Source organism: Lolium perenne, chromosome 4, assembly GCF_019359855.2.
Source record: "Lolium perenne isolate Kyuss_39 chromosome 4, Kyuss_2.0, whole genome shotgun sequence".
Lineage (NCBI taxonomy): Eukaryota > Viridiplantae > Streptophyta > Magnoliopsida > Poales > Poaceae > Lolium > Lolium perenne.
In genome coordinates this window covers 115,253,416-115,269,709 of record NC_067247.2, presented here as the reverse complement: position 1 = coordinate 115,269,709, position 16,294 = coordinate 115,253,416, and the positions used below count along the sequence as shown (strand labels likewise).

The 16,294-nt window shown below is 41.9% G+C and overlaps 1 long non-coding RNA gene across 1 annotated transcript; it reads right to left on the bottom strand.

Moving 5' to 3' along the window:
• Positions 1-11,098: 11,098 nt before the first annotated feature.
• On the bottom strand, positions 11,099-11,644 carry LOC127348575 (uncharacterized). The gene is made up of 2 exons (XR_007879827.1): positions 11,548-11,644; positions 11,099-11,468 (listed from the first exon to the last, which is right to left on the bottom strand). It is a non-coding gene; the product is annotated as an uncharacterized lncRNA (long non-coding RNA).
• Between the last annotated feature and the right edge of the window lie 4,650 nt (positions 11,645-16,294).

The following is a 16,294-nucleotide window of genomic DNA, read 5'->3' as shown; positions in this document are numbered from 1 at the left end:
GCAAGCAAGGAGTTATGTACCAAGCTGAAGTTGAAGTACCTACCGCACCCGCATCCATATTATATTCAGTGGTTGAGCGACAATGGTGAGATGAAGGTAAACCATATGGTGCGTGTTGAGTTTGAGATTGGACCGTATAAGGATTGCATTGATTTTGATGTGGTTCCTATGACGGTTTGTCACCTCTTATTGGGTCGGCCTTGGCTCTATGACCGTTCTGTGCAACACAATGGCCGCGCCAATACATATCACTTGGAGTACAAGGGCAAGAAAATTAACTTACAGCCTATGTCACCACAACAGATTGTCAATGAGTCTCGTCAGAAGATTGAAGTGAATTTGGAGGATGCACCTCTAGATAGGCGAGAGAATTGTAATGTCGTGAGTGATATAACGAAAAGTGAGAGAGTGAATTCCTTAGTTTCATTAGCCACCAAAGAAGACATGAGAGAATTTAGTGAGGATCCTACGACCATGCCTCTTGTGCTTTTGTACAGGGGTACGGTTTTGGTTTCTAACGACATGACCCCTCTTCCTCTTGGTGTTTCTAGTGTTTTGCAGGAATTCGGCGACGTGTTTCCGGAGGAGGTACCCGCAGGACTACCACCATTGCGAGGTATTGAGCATCAAATTGACTTGATTCCCGGAGCATCGCTGCCCAATAGGGCGCCATATCGCACTAATCCCGAAGAGACGAAGGAGATACAGAAGCAAGTACAAGCGCTACTCGACAAAGGTTATATCCGCATAAGCCTTAGTCCTTGTGTTGTTCCTGTTATTCTAGTTCCTAAGAAAGATGGTACTTGGCGTATGTGCGTAGATTGTAGAGCTATAAACAACATTACTATTCGATATCGTCATCCTATTCCCCGTTTAGAGGATATGCTAGATGAATTGAGTGGTGCTGCTGTGTTCTCTAAAATTGATTTGCGTAGTGGTTATCATCAAATTAGGATGAAAGAAGGGGATGAGTGGAAAACCGCCTTTAAAACAAAATTTGGTTTATATGAGTGGTTAGTAATGCCTTTTGGGTTAACTAATGCACCTAGCACTTTCATGAGATTAATGAACCATGTTTTGCGTGAATTTATTGGCAAATTTGTGGTTGTATACTTTGATGACATATTAATCTACAGCCGCAATGAATCTGATCATACTATACATATTCGACATGTTTTGCAAGTGTTGCGTGATAATCAACTCTATGGTAATCTTGAGAAGTGCACATTTTGCAAAGATAAGGTCATATTTCTCAAGTTATGTTGTCTCTAAGCATGGAGTAGAAGTAGATGTGTCTAAAATTGAAGCTATTCAAAATTGGCCTACTCCCATGAATGTGAGTCAAGTTAGAAGTTTTCATGGTCTAGCTGGGTTTTATCGCCGTTTTGTGCCCAATTTTTCTACTATTGCTGCACCTGTCTACTAATGCTTTTGATGAACTGAAACGATTGTTAACTTCTGCACCGTTGCTTGCACTTCCTGATTTCAATAAGCAATTTGAGATTGAATGTGATGCTAGTGGTATTGGAATTGGTGGTGTGTTGATGCAAGAGGGTCGCCCAATTGCATATTTTTCTGAGAAATTATCTGGTGCTAAGTTGAACTATCCTATATATGATAAAGAATTGTATGCTTTAATTAGAGTTCTTGAGGTTTGGCAACATTATTTGTGGCCAAAAGAATTTATCATACATTCTGATCATGAAGCTTTAAAATACCTGAAAGCACAATCTACTTTGCATAAGCGTCTAGCTAAGTGGGTTGAGTTCATTGAGTCTTTTCCATACATCATTAAACATAAGAAGGGAAAAGATAACATTGTTGCTGATGCTCTATCTAGGAAGAATATGCTATTAACTCAACCTGATGTTAAAATTCCTGGTTTAGAGATACTATGTGATTTGTATGCTACTGATCATGATTTTGCTGAACCATATCGCTTATGTGCTCTTGGTAAAGCATGGGAAAAATATCACATACATGATGGGTTCTTGTTTAGAGCTAACAAACTATGTGTTCCAGAATCGTCTGTGCGTTTGCTCTTATTGCAGGAATCACATGCTGGAGGTTTGATGGGTCACTTTGGGCGTGAGAAGACGCTACTCATGCTCGCTGATCATTTTTATTGGCCAAAGATGAGGCGGGACGTGGACAGGTATGTGAAGAGGTGCATTACTTGCAACAAGTCCAAGTCCAAGCTGAAGCCTCACGGTTTGTATACTCCGTTACCGGCACCTACTACACCATGGGAGGATATAAGTATGGATTTTGTGTTGGGTTTGCCGCGTACTAAAAGAGGCCATGATTCTATATTTGTGGTAGTGGACAGATTTTCTAAAATGTCACACTTTATTGCCTGCCACAAAAGCGACGATGCGTCGCATATTGCTAACCTGTTTTTCAGGGAGATTGTTCGACTACATGGAGTCCCGAAGACTATTGTTTCTGATCGTGATGTGAAGTTCATGAGCTACTTCTGGAAGACACTTTGGGGGAAGCTGGGGACAAAGCTATTGTTCAGTACTACTTGTCATCCTCAAACTGATGGTCAAACTGAGGTGGTGAATCGAACCTTGTCACAACTATTAAGATCCATGATCAAGAAGAACCTGAAGGAGTGGGAAGAGTGTTTGCCGCATGTGGAGTTTGCTTACAACAGGGCGGTACATTCTACCACGGAGCTGTGTCCTTTTGAGGTGGTGTATGGTTTCAAACCCATTACTCCACTTGACTTGTTGCCTTTGCCCATACATGAGAGAGTTAATATGGAGGCATCCAAGAGGGCAGATTTTGTGCGTAAGATCCATGTGAAGACTAAAGAGTTGATCGAGAAGAAAGGCAAGAGCAATGCTGCAAGGATGAACAAGAAGCGCAAAGAGATGTTGTTCAAGCCTGGTGATTTGGTCTGGGTACATTTTCGCAAGGATAGGTTCCCGAAGCTGCGGAAGTCTAAGTTGAAGCCGCGTGGTGCTGGTCCTTACAAAGTGCTTGCCAAGATCAATGATAATGCATACTCGATAGATCTTCCAGTTGATGAGTTTGGTGTCAGTAATTCTTTCAATGTTGCTGATTTGACACCATATGACGGAGAGGACCTTGGAGCGTCGGGGTCGACGCCTTTTGAAGGGGGGGGAGATGATGAGGACATCCCTACCTCACTACTACCTCCGTCATTAACAAATGAAGATGAACCTGCTGTGAAGCTCAAGTCCAATGAAGTTCGGATTGGACCAATTACAAGAGCTCGTGCGAAGCTACTTAATCAACAGGTGAACTTGTTCCTAAACGATACTTTGATTGATGAGAACTTTATACTGCCTAAGTCCTATTACTTATGTATCATCAGGTATCAAGAGGAGACAAGCATCGCACGAGGAGAGGAGCAGCTGGACATGAAGACGGACGTCAAGAGGGCCGTGAAGCTGGACATGGAGCTGGACATGAAGATATCTCATGGACGCGCGAGGGAGGAGCGGGAGGAATGCGCGAGAGGAGAAGAAGAAGTCCAGGCCGGTCCAGAACCCGGTCAGACCGGCCCCCAGACCGGACCGTCCGGTCCCTGGCCCGGTCGACCGGTCGTAAACCGGCCACCAACCGGAGGAAATTTATCGTACCGGAGCGAGACCGGAAACTTCGCAGTTTTCCCGGTTTCCGACCGGTTGACCGGACCCCCGACCGGACCGCCCGGTCCCCAGTCCGGTTGACCGGACCACAAACCGGACAGCCCGGTCCACAGCCCGGTTGACCGGATCCCAGACCGGACCAGTCCGAGTCTGTCTCGACCAGATCTATTCTGGGTCGGTTTTTACTTGTGTTTTTCGACCAGAACTCGTCCCGGACACCTATATAAGTGCCCAGGACGCCCCCCTAGCTGCTTCAGACCACGTTTAAGATAAACCCTAGTTCTTAGTTGTTTGCTCTGCAAAACTATTGAATTCCCTACACCATATTGCTTGGATATTGTGTAGATCCTGTTTAAGTCTTGTGTGATCTGCTGTTCCATTGGGAATTAGACGGTTGCAACTTACCGCTTCGTGGTCGGCGGCTACGTGCGCAAGTGTGTGGAGTTGCGAATATCTTGCAGGGTTGAGAGCTGTTGCATTGGCGACAGGGACCAATCGAGAGATCTCGTTGCGTCATACAAGTTATCATCCACTACATCGTCGTGTTTCTCCGCTGTCATCATCCCGTGATCATCATCACCACCGTTGCTTACTGAGAAGATCGGGCCACCCCTTATCAATTTTTCTCATTATCATGGCATCTGTTTGTATTGCAGCGTTGTTGTTTCCATGGCGGGCAGTAACAGCTAGGTGTTCGCAAAATGCCCAATGCTAGTGAGCGTGCTAGGAATCGGGCCTATCCTTTTCCTGTTGTCAGGTTGTATGAACATCTAAGTTCTGATCAGAAGAAATTGATTGAGGATATGGATCTTGGTTCAATGCTTGACATCAAGTGCCATGTTCTTCACAACCCTTTGATAAGCTGGCTTGCTCCTTTGTATGATAGTCATTCTCGAGAGTTTGTCATACAAGGGCGTGGCAGAATCCCTCTCAATGCTGATTCCATTTACCGCACACTCGGTCTTCCGCGGGGGGATATTCCTATCGTGTATGCAATGGATTCTATCATAGAGGCTCGTCTAGGTCCTTTGTTATTTCCGGGGCATAGCAGCACGCCGAAGATTACTGGTGTGTGATGTCTACGCACGCTTCTATTCCTGTAGACAGTGTTGGGCCTCTAAGAGCAGAGGTTTGTAGAACAGCAGCAAGTTTCCCTTAAGTGAATCACCCAAGTTTTATCGAACTCGGGGAGGTAGAGGTTCGATAAACCTTGGGTGATCCACTTAAGGGAAACTTGCTGTTGTTCTACAAACCTCTGCTCTTGGAGGCCCAACACTGTCTACAAGAATAGAAGCACCCGTAGACATCAAGCACTATTCTGGCGCCGTTGCCGGGGAGGAAAGGTAAAAGGCACTCATACTCCGGTCCCAGGTAACTAAGTACTTTTCTGTTGCCATTGTGTGTGTGCTCGAAGCTATTTCCTTTAGATCCTGCAATTGCATCTTTTTGTTTCTTGTTAAACACTAGTAAGGCATAATGGAAAACATATGTGAGCTTTTTGTACTATTTCCTGAGTCAAGACATGAATGGTTTAATGCGAAAATTAAAAACATATGGAACCTTATTTGCATGCTAGTAGCAATGATATTAGTATGAATAATTTGAACACCATTGTTGCTAATGATATGGAAAATGCTAAGCTTGGGGAAGCTGGTTTTGATGAGAATGATCTCTTTAGCCCTCCGGGTATTGAGGAGAAAGTCTATGTTGATTATGATATGCCTCCTATATATGTGATTATAATGATAGTGGTCTTTTTGTGCCGCCTACTATGGAGAGTAAATTTTATTATGATTATACTATGCCTCCTACATTTGATGAGAATAATAATGATAGCTACTTTGATGAATTTGCTCCCACTACAACTAATAAAACTGACTATGCTTATGTGGAGAGTAATAATTTTATGCATGAGACTCATGATAAAAATGTTTCATTTGATAGTTATATTGTTGAGTTTGCTCATGATGCTACTGAAAGTTATTATGAGAGAGGAAAATATGGTTGTAGAAATTTTCATGTTACTAAAACACCTCTCTATATGCTGAAATTTTTGAAGTTACACTTGTTTTATCTTTTTATGCTTGTTGCATTATGCCTACATGACTTGTTTATTTACAAGATTCCTTTTCATAGGAAGTGGGTTAGGCTTAAATTTGTTTTGAATTTGCTTCTTGATGCTCTCTCTTGCTTCAACTCTTATTTCTTGGGAGTGCATCATTAAAATTGTTGAGCCCATCTTAATGGCTATAAAGAAAGCACTTCTTGGGAGATAACCCATGTGTTTATTTTACTACAGAAATTTTGTTTTATATTTGTGTTTTGGAAGTTGTTACTACTGTAGCAACATCTCCTTATCTTATTTTATTGCATTTGTTGTGCCAAGTAAAGTCTTTGATAGTAAGGTTCATACTAGATTTGGATTACTGCGCAGAAATAGATTTCTTGCTGTCACGAATTTGGGTATGATTCTCTGTAGCTAACTCAGAAAAATCTGCCAATTTACGTGCATGATCCTCAGATATGTACGCAACTTTCATTAAATTTGAGCATTTTCATCTGAGCAAGTCTGGCGCTTCTACAAAATTCGTCTTTACAAAATTCGTCTTTACGGAAAGGGCCCTTGGGGTGGTGGTTGGGAAAGAAAAAATGTCCAGCGCGCCTAAAAAATATTTGGAAGACGCTTTGGGGGACACGACCGGAGATGCTCTAGGAGCAACTCTAGCGGAGCCCGTAAATGCTGCCGAAACTGAATTCTTCCGACGGATTTACGGGTTCGAGCGGAAAGCGTATAGAGCAACGCCTGAATCGGCGGCCCGGCCCAAAAAAATTTCTCGGGGCGCCTGAGAAACTGAGCGCGGCCCCTATTTAACCAGGTCGGGGAGGGGAGTTCGGTTCTGAAACCCTACTCCCCTCCGCTGCGAAAAAGCCTCGACACTCCGGCGAGGAGTTCATGAATTAGCCCATATGGCAAAATCTAAAAGTTCAGATTTTTGAAGTACTCCATTTTTGGTTGGCGACGTAAATGCAACTTTAATTGTGAATGAATAAGAGTACTGTATGTGTTAAGAAACCAAGATTACATCATCAGTTACAAACGTAGCACATGCCACATGGTAACAAGGACTCAGAAGCGGGCTGTGGAAACAAGGAGCGCCGCACGGTCCATCTCATACCCACAAAAATTTCTCCATCCATGGCACTCGACGCCGCCCGCAAGCTTCTCCAGCGAATTCGTCGCGAGGTTCAACATGATGGCGCCGCTGGTAGCGTCTCCGCCTTCCCTGGTGGTGAATAACACGGTGCCGCTCTTCTCGTTGAACCACCGCAACTTAAACGCGGTCCCTCCACTCACCGGGGCTTCGGGAACGTCCATCAATTCGCGCAACTCCCACTCAGTTGAAGCCGTGCTCAGGCTCTGCGGCTTCAGGCTCTCCACGGTGATGGTGAGGCCGGTGAATAGCGCGTACACGAAGCTCAGGCTCCCGTCCGGTGTCACGGCCAGCAGGCGGTAGTCCGGAAAATAGTGCTCAATGTAGGGCACGAAGAACACGTCCGTGATCGCCTCCATGGGTGCGCCGTCGAGGCGCACGCCCAACGCCGCACCACTACTACACGGTAGGGATTTAGGGGCACTTTGCCCTGGGGCACTTTTCAAAGTGCCCCTAAATACCCCTTTTAGAGGCACTTTTGCCAAAATGCCTCTAATGCCCTACCTATTGGGGCAGTTTTGAGAAGTGCCCCAATAGGTATACACCTATTGGGGCAGTTTTGAGAAGTGCCCCAATAGGTATACACCTATTGGGGCAATTTTAAGAAGTGCCCCAATTGGTATACACCTATTGGGGCAGTTTGGAGAAGTGCCCCAATTGGTATACACCTATTGGGGCAGTTTGACTAGTGCCCCAATTGGTATACACCTATTGGGGCAGTTTCAGAAAGTGCCCCAATTGCTATATACCTATTGGGGCAGTTTCACAAATGCCCCAAATTTCCCGCCGGTGAGGTGGTGGTGTGCCACCCTTCCCCAAGACCCCAAGCGCTAACGGCGTCGCCACCGAGGAGAACGGAACCGTAGATGTGTTCTGGCTGCCGCCTCTCCTGCTCACTCTCATGTACCCAAGTTCGGTTTCTTCGGCATTTTAAAATCCGGCAGCCAGTTGTTGGCTCATTTCCGTGGATACAATTATTCTGCAATCGTACAAACTACAGAGCAGAGTGGACGATAGGCACAATAGCTTTCATGAAACAAAGTAGAGACAAGATGGGGATGCCACGGCTTCCAGCCTTCCAGGTCATCCGAAAGGGACAAGTCCTACTGACCAAAGCACAGCCGCTCAGGCAGTCAGCCCAGCAGCGCACACACGGCCTCCACCGCCAAATTCAAGTGCTTAGTTACAAATTCAAATAAAGTTAAAAACAACAAATTATGTGTAAACAACAGACATAAACATCTGGTAATAGAAACAGATAATTCAAACACTTAAATTCCTACAAACCATCACATAGAACTTGAAAGCTAAACTAGGTGATAATCCAAACTACTTGATAATTTGAAGCTAAACTAGGTGATAATCCAAACTACTTGATAATTTGAACAAGTTTACTGTAGAACATTAAACTAGAACAAGTTTACTTGATAATCTGAACTAGCTCATTGCCCCCACTAGTTGATGATCTCAACAAAGTTGAGACTTATGTACTCCTGCATTGGATATATCTTGATCAAAACAGTTGAATCAACTCCAATGTGAGCAGCAGCAACAAAGTCTGTCCAACCATTTTGAAAGCATACATGTCCAAGTTCCCATTCAATTTTGTAGGTGCAGTCAATAAAGTCTTCTTCTTCTCCTTCTAGGGGTTGGCCATTCCTTGAAAGATTTGCTTTTCCAAAAACTGGGTACCTGTAGCCATCCACAGCCTCACTAGGCATGTACTGACATAAGAGCAAATAATAATTTGTCAACATCTAATTATTGCATTCAAATGCATGACAAACATGATAATAATTAGCTACTAGCACAAACCAAACCAGACAAACTTACCAAGGCTTCAAATTCCTGACTGTCCTCATCCATCTTGTGCACCCAAAAATTCTTCTCATGTTTCAGTTCATAGAATTCATGTTCGGTGACATAAACATCTTTGTAGATTCCAAAAAGAATGGCAGCCATCTCCTGCTCAAGAATCGAATTGATGTCTGAATACGATTACGTACAGATGCTCCTTATGGAACTAGGCATATCTCCAACCACCGCAGCATGTGTGTCATACAATTTCAGTAACATATAGGAATGGCTACAGGTTCAGCAATACTAAATTTAAAAACCATGAAGTTGAGCAAGAATATAACAGTTTCTTCAACTACAGCTTTCTCAATATTGTTCTTGTAAACAGTAACATTGAATAAGTTGGACAGTCTATCAAGAGAATCTTCATTGTATTTGAAATGCACAACATCTCCCAGTTCTATATCATAAGCCCTGATTAAAGATTTCCAGTAAGGACCACAAATGTATGTCCTCAACATATCTTTTCTCAGGAACAAATCATATTTGCGGAAATTCGGTGTCCTGGCAACTAGCCAATTCTTCGTGAACTTGTTCAACCTCTCTCTGAAGGAGCAAGGTACATTCTGTATGTAAACAAAAAGTGTTAAGTTATAAATAATATGATTGGCTACTGTATCACAATGAATGGAAACCACATTATCCAGTTTCAACATGTCTTACCACACCATGTAGGAATCCAGGAACGACGATAACATTGAAACTTGTTTTTTTCCTCTCTGCACGGCCACAATTTTCAGAAGGTTGCTCACAGCCAACACAAGTCATTTCGGCCATCACCTATAATAGAATTGGAGAGATTTAGGAGATGATGTAAAAAAATTACAATTTATGCATGCACATGTCCGTTTACAGTATGTATTCCTAATCAAATTGGTTTGTATAATGTAGAGCTACGGTTGCACGGTACATAATGGAGAGCTATGGTCTGCTTCCGCGATCAACGGGTGGTGTTCTGGGCCAACTTCATCCGTTCGGGACTAGCTTCCTCCACTCCGTCGGCTCCATCTCCGACAGCCACGAGATGCATCCGACAGCCACGAGGTGGTCCATGCAATCTAACTTTCTGCTGTGTCGTTCACATGTTTGTATGTGTTGGCAATTAATTGAATCTAACTAGGGAGAAAATAACTTACGAATGAACCTGACAAAACTAACATTACTCCTTAAATCCTTCAAACTTAAAAGCCTGAACTACTAGAAAAAAGAAGTTGTAATAAATCTGACAGTACGAGAACTTGTTCAACTTCTCTCTGAATGAACAAGGTACATTCTGTAGGTAAAACATACGTTCATGCGGTGTGTGCCATGCATGGTGACCAGACGAAAAGGGAGCGGACAAAACAGAAAAAGGAATACAACGGTGTCTGTCATAGCTAGAGGGTAATCCTTGCCTTGTTCTCTTCCATCACATAGCTAGATGTAAACAAACATTTATCCAGGTAAATAATTTATGCATGGACACAGGGTGAGAGATACAGGAAGTAAACAACTAACCGTCAAACAGCAGATTGATTTGTAGAGGATGAACTGCTAGACCTTTTGGTTCTGCACAGGTTGGATCGAACAATTAATTGAAGCAGCCAAGGAACCAGTAATTGAGAACAAGGAGAGGATGAACAATTAATAGTTTAATCAGAAATCTTAATCTGCAGAAAACATAAAACTCACCGTCAAACAGCAGTTCGATTTGGAGAGGATGAACTGCTAGACCTTTCAGGTTCTGCACATGTTGGATCGAACAATTAATAGGAGCAACCAAGGAACCAGTAATTGAGAACAAGGAGAGGATGAACAATTAATAGAAATCAAATTAGAAAAAAGAGATATCGAAGAACAGAAGAACTTTGATTGTTCGAAGAACAGAAGAGACATACAGTTTAGAAAGAACTGTGTATGCCTGTGATTGAAAGAGAAGGGTGGGAATATAGGGGTGGTCGAACAAGCAGTTATTCCACCCACGATTGATCCCACTTCCCCTGTTCCCACGTTGCTTTTAAGGCCCATGGAAGTAAAACACTTAACTTCCAGCCTAGTGGGCTTGTTCTGTTTTTCCCCAAGGCCCAGGGAAGTAAAACAATTAACTTCTGGCCTAGTGGGCTTGTTCTGTTTTTTCCCCAAGGCCCAGGGAAGTAAAACAATTAACTTCTGTCCTAGTGGGCTTGTTCTGTTTTTCCCCAAGGCCCAGGGAAGTATATATTACTTTGCAAAAAAATGAACAATTAAAATCAGTGAAAATTGAACTGGCAGTTTGAAAAATGCAGGACCAAATATCGCTGAATACTGAGAAGAAAGAAACAGAGAGACCCTCCTCCTTTATCCGGGCTTGGGACCGGCTACCAAGAATATGGTAGGCGGAGTTACCCCCCCCAAAACCCTAATCAAACAAAATTCAGAAATATAGTCTGCATAATAGATACTGCGACATATATAGTCAAACAAGCGGCCAGGGTAGCAAAATGACATAAACACACAATGGACACACACAAATTGTAGACTAAAACAATTATATCATATGATAAAGATTATATCATATGATATCAACTGAAACTTCAATACCACCACGGCCGCCCTGGTTGAAAAGAAGGAGAACAACACTCCCAGATTCAAAGTTATACTCCTTAGCAAACTCCGACCAGCAGGAATCGAACTTCAGCCTTCCATCAGTAGTAGTGTAGTATGCACCCTTAGGGCGGTAGCCATAGTCATCAACAAAAAAACATGCCTCGCCGCTTTCAGAGATATTCAAGGACCTAACAACTTCCTTCGGTATACGCTGAATAATAAAAATTAAATTATATATGGAAAGGATATAAAGGATAACAAAGATTACATAAAGAAAAGGAGATTTATACCAGTCCATTGCCCTTCAAATCAGTATTCGTCAAGGTGTGCACAAAAACAACACCAAGACCAAGACCACGCTCACGGAGAAGATGTTCCTTCTTCAATGTTTGAGCATTAGTAAGCATAACACCTTTAGTGTGGACAACTGCAGTTGGAATTTCTGCATACAAATTTAAAATTAATAAAAGAATCAAAAAAAGAGGAGATATAACATCAGTTATATTACAAAAATGGGCAACACATGGTAAAGGAGAAAACAGAATTACCATTGACATGATGCTTTTCAGTGCCATCAGGACCTTCTGCAATAATCCCAAACAATTCAGGAGCATTATCAAACCCTAACATGATACAGTCGCCAACTTTCAGGTCGTAGTCATGAAGAAATTTTTGGTATCCACTTCCAAAAACACGTGTCTTCGAACTGCCTTTCTTAACATGAAACTTGTACTTCACTTCATCCGATGTAGCGACAAAAAAGATATTACCAACAAGGTTGTTGAACTGCCTCCTCACAAAACAAGGCACAGTCTGAAAAAACAGTAGAACAAACATGCAGAAAATAAGGATATAGTCTATAATCTGTCAACAAAAAAGATACAGACTAAAAAAAGGATATATACCATGAACTCATCAAATCTGCTTCCAAGATAACAACGAAATGAACTGAGAGTCTCCCGCCTCTTTTCACAATGGTTGCCCATCGAACCACAAACAACACAGTTCATCCTGCGTATATTTAGCAATTACCAAAGCTAGAAAAAAATACAGGTAGTTAGGGCATATTCATAGAAATCTATTCATAGATCTGAACAAACAATATTATTCAGAAGAGAAAAAGGATTTTGAACAAACAGAGAAATAGGAGATGAAGTAGTGACATGTTAAAACATATTTTCCTACCTCTTAAAACAAACAAGAATCTTCGTAGAGACAAGAGTTTTCAGCACGAAGAGAGAAAGAAGGAGACTTGCTTCACCGGAGGGCAGAAGGCAAAACCAACCAGGGGCATTATAAATACAATAAGTACTAGTAACTGCCTACAACCTATTTAATGAGGCTGTGGGTAGGTGGTGGTTGCTATCCTGTAAGTTCAAAATTCAAACACAAAGTATCTCATGGAAAAATGGAGCCCACTGCTATTATGTAATCTCTGTCAAGAAGTTCACACTTAATGGGCTAGAAAAATGAATTTCCCATCCACTTTACACATGTAGTCCAAATATAGGCTGTTCAAGAAGTTCACTACTACGGATGGAAAACATCAGCACACCGAAAAATACATTGAATCATAAAGTTGCACTTCAAAATTATTTAAAACCATATGATTTACAACTTCAGATGTACCAACAAAATGTTGACTACATGCCTTTGTTCTGACTATAGGTTAAGGTCAGAACACTTATGGCATGCTAGTCATTTTTTCAACATACATAAAAAACAAATGCTCAATTGCGGATGAAGTGCACAATTATAACAAAGTAGGCATCACTTCAACACAATACAACATTGATACAATGAAAAATACATTGAATCATAAAGTTGCACTTCAAAATTTTTTAAAACCATATGATTTAGAACTTCAAATGTACCAACAAAATGTTGACTACATGCCTTTGTTCTGACTATAGGTTAAGTTCAGAACACTTATGGCATGCTAGTCAATTGCGGACGAAGTGCACAACTATAACAAAGTAGGCATCACTTAAACACAAGACAACATTCATGCACGTTGTATCGTCTTAAATACATGACAACATTACATAATTCCAACCAGTCATAATAGTCTAACAAAAATTCAGATCAGACATTCTTAAATTAAACCATAACTAGTAATACTTAGTGGTCCTAAGTAATCCATCACTCCATCTGAAGCTTCATCATGGTGATCCTAAGCCAGGCTCCAAATTTATCCCTTTTCTTCATGGGAAGGAGCCCCCTCTCGTCGTCGAACGTGAACATCCAAATGTCTCCTTCCTTCAAGCTGAATCCTTTCACAACTCTTGGCCATCCTTCTGTCATTTTGGCCATTCCAGATGCATCAAGATACATGAAGCAATATTTATCAACAGCTGATCCTATGCATCCTTCAGTGCAGTTCACCACCACACCAACTACTTCTGCCTTTACTGGAACACCACGCCTCATAGCATTCTGCGTCATGATGAACTTCAGCAACTGTGATTTCGTATACACTTGTGAGAATTCCTGCATTTGAAGTCAGATGTTGTTATCAGGAAGATGCACTATGGTAATATCAAACATGATAGAAGACTGAAAGATCCATGTTATATGGTGACTGCAAACATGAAATATAATCAAGCATAAGTACAACAAATGTACTGACCATTTCTCCATCTGATTTGACCATACTCTTGGTGAGTCTGCAGATATATCTCTTCACAAATGGTCTTTGGTAGCCATCAAAGTATTCTTTCTCTGGTTGTTTTGCTAACTGCTCAACATAGCTTTTCAGTTGCATCGTTTGCTGATAGTTCATTTCCACCTCATTGCCAAAGATGCATTGCCTATCAAATGACTCTTCACCTGTACAGCCAGGTCCTACATTCCAACATAATCTTGTGTTACCATCAATGTTGCGGCGGCGACCGCGGGGAGTCGCTAATATTTCTATGAAGCAAAGGTACACAGTAACCTAACCTCTTGCTGTTATCTTATTCTTCTCATCATCGCTGTCGACATGAATGAAGTAATCATTGTATTCAACAGGGATGTAGTCGTCGTCATCATCAGAGATGTAGTCGTCTTCCTCATCTGCTGGTATGTACTCATCCTCCTCATCATCTTCCTCATGTGCTGGTATGTACTCTTCATCATCGGAAGAAAAGATGTACTCATCCTCCTCTTGGTCATGAGCAGGGATTTGCTCATTCTTCATGTAGGCAAACACTTCTGTATCACCAATGTTAACAGCTTCATCTACTTCATCCCTGCAGATAACAAGCAATTATTTCAAATGCAACCACATGAAGCAATTGTTTTAATTGCAAACACAAAATCAAGCAATTGTTTGAATTGTTTGAGACTGAACCACATCAAGCAACTGTTTGAATTGCAAACACCAAATCAAGCTAGCACAAAATATCTACAAGATTCAATCCACAATCAGAAGAACAGTAAGTTTTATTATTTTATAAAACTGTCCTTCTCTGTTTGGCGATTCACTTGTGGCAGTAACAATGTAATCACTTGACAGTAACTATGCAGCACTAACTCATAAATTACTGTCTCTGTTTTAATTACCTGTCTCTGTTATCATCTCCCAGACGCTTCTTCTTGTACTTGTTATCTTCTCCCAGGCGCTTCTCATCGTCTCGGTTATCTTCTCCCAGGCGCTTCTTCTTGTATTTGTTATCTTCTTCCAGGCACTTCTCATTGTCTCGGTTATCTTTCAACAGGGGAATCTTACTGTGGCAGCTGTCCTTCTCGGTTGACTAGAGAAAGCAATGAAGGAGAAAAAATCAGGCCATATGAAATACTAACCAAAACTGTAGCCCTAATCTGGTAAAAAAACATTTTCAGGATAGGATCAATTATGAGACTTGCAGTTAATGATTAAAAATAAGGCAGGCACACAAAAATGAATTACCTGACGGTTAGTTACTCGGCTGGGTCTGATGCGCTCGTCAATGTCAACTTTGTTTGAAGGGAAGAGCTGTTAAACAAAGATTTAAAGTAATGTACACCAATTATGAGAATTGCAGTTAATGATTAACAGTAAGGCAGCCAAAGCATTGCATTAAACAGCACGTGCTGATCAAAATGGTGTAGCATCATTTCGTCTTAAAAAAAACCATGTGGCACTCTAAATGAAGACAAGAAGTACAATAATTGCAATCAGCAGATAGGTAAAATTATAATCAAGCATATTATAATCAAGCACTCAAAATCATCATTAGATAGATGATAGGTTTTGCCTATACAACAGATTTCAGGATCAAAAGGGACAGCATTGTCAATCAATCAAGACCACCTACTGCAAACCAGCCATTCACTTAAATCTCAACTAGTACTTGCTAGGTAAAATTGCAATCAGCAGACATGAACACAATGATAGTAATAATTTAACACTTTTAGGAACAAATTGATTAAAATTGAGTATGCAAGCATATCAGTAACATCAAGCTGCTACAGCAGTTCATGGTATGTAATCAGAAATTCCTATTCATATCATCATTGAGCACAGTTCAAATAAGGCCAAGTCAGTGCACAGGTTAAATGAATTACCTGACGGTTAATTCCTCGGCTGGGCGTGATGCGCTCGCCAACGTCAACTATGTGGGAAGGGAGGTGAACCACTGATCCGTGATAGATCAGCTCCCCAGCTTCTAGAGGGCGTACATCGACGACATGGTCGTCTTGGTCGTACAGGACGATGCGACTCACATCGGCCCGTAGGACCATCGAGCCCTTGTGCTTGGCCTTCTTACGGCTGTTGACGAACGTGGTGTAGGTAACACACCACCTCGTGTCCACCATATCCCTGCCTTGAAAAACCAAATCAAGATCAAAGAAACGTAGACCAGATCTGGAAACGTAGACAGGATTGGATGGAAGATGGGAGGGAAGATGGGAGGGAAGATGGGAAGGAAGATGGGAAGGAAGATGGGAAGGAAGATACTAACCTGGATCCGACGTTGATGTTCTTCTCTCAGATGGAAACCCTAACGAAGGGAGGAAGGTGGGAACTGCAAGTGAAGTATGTGCTGCCGTGATTTTTATGAGCTTGCAGCT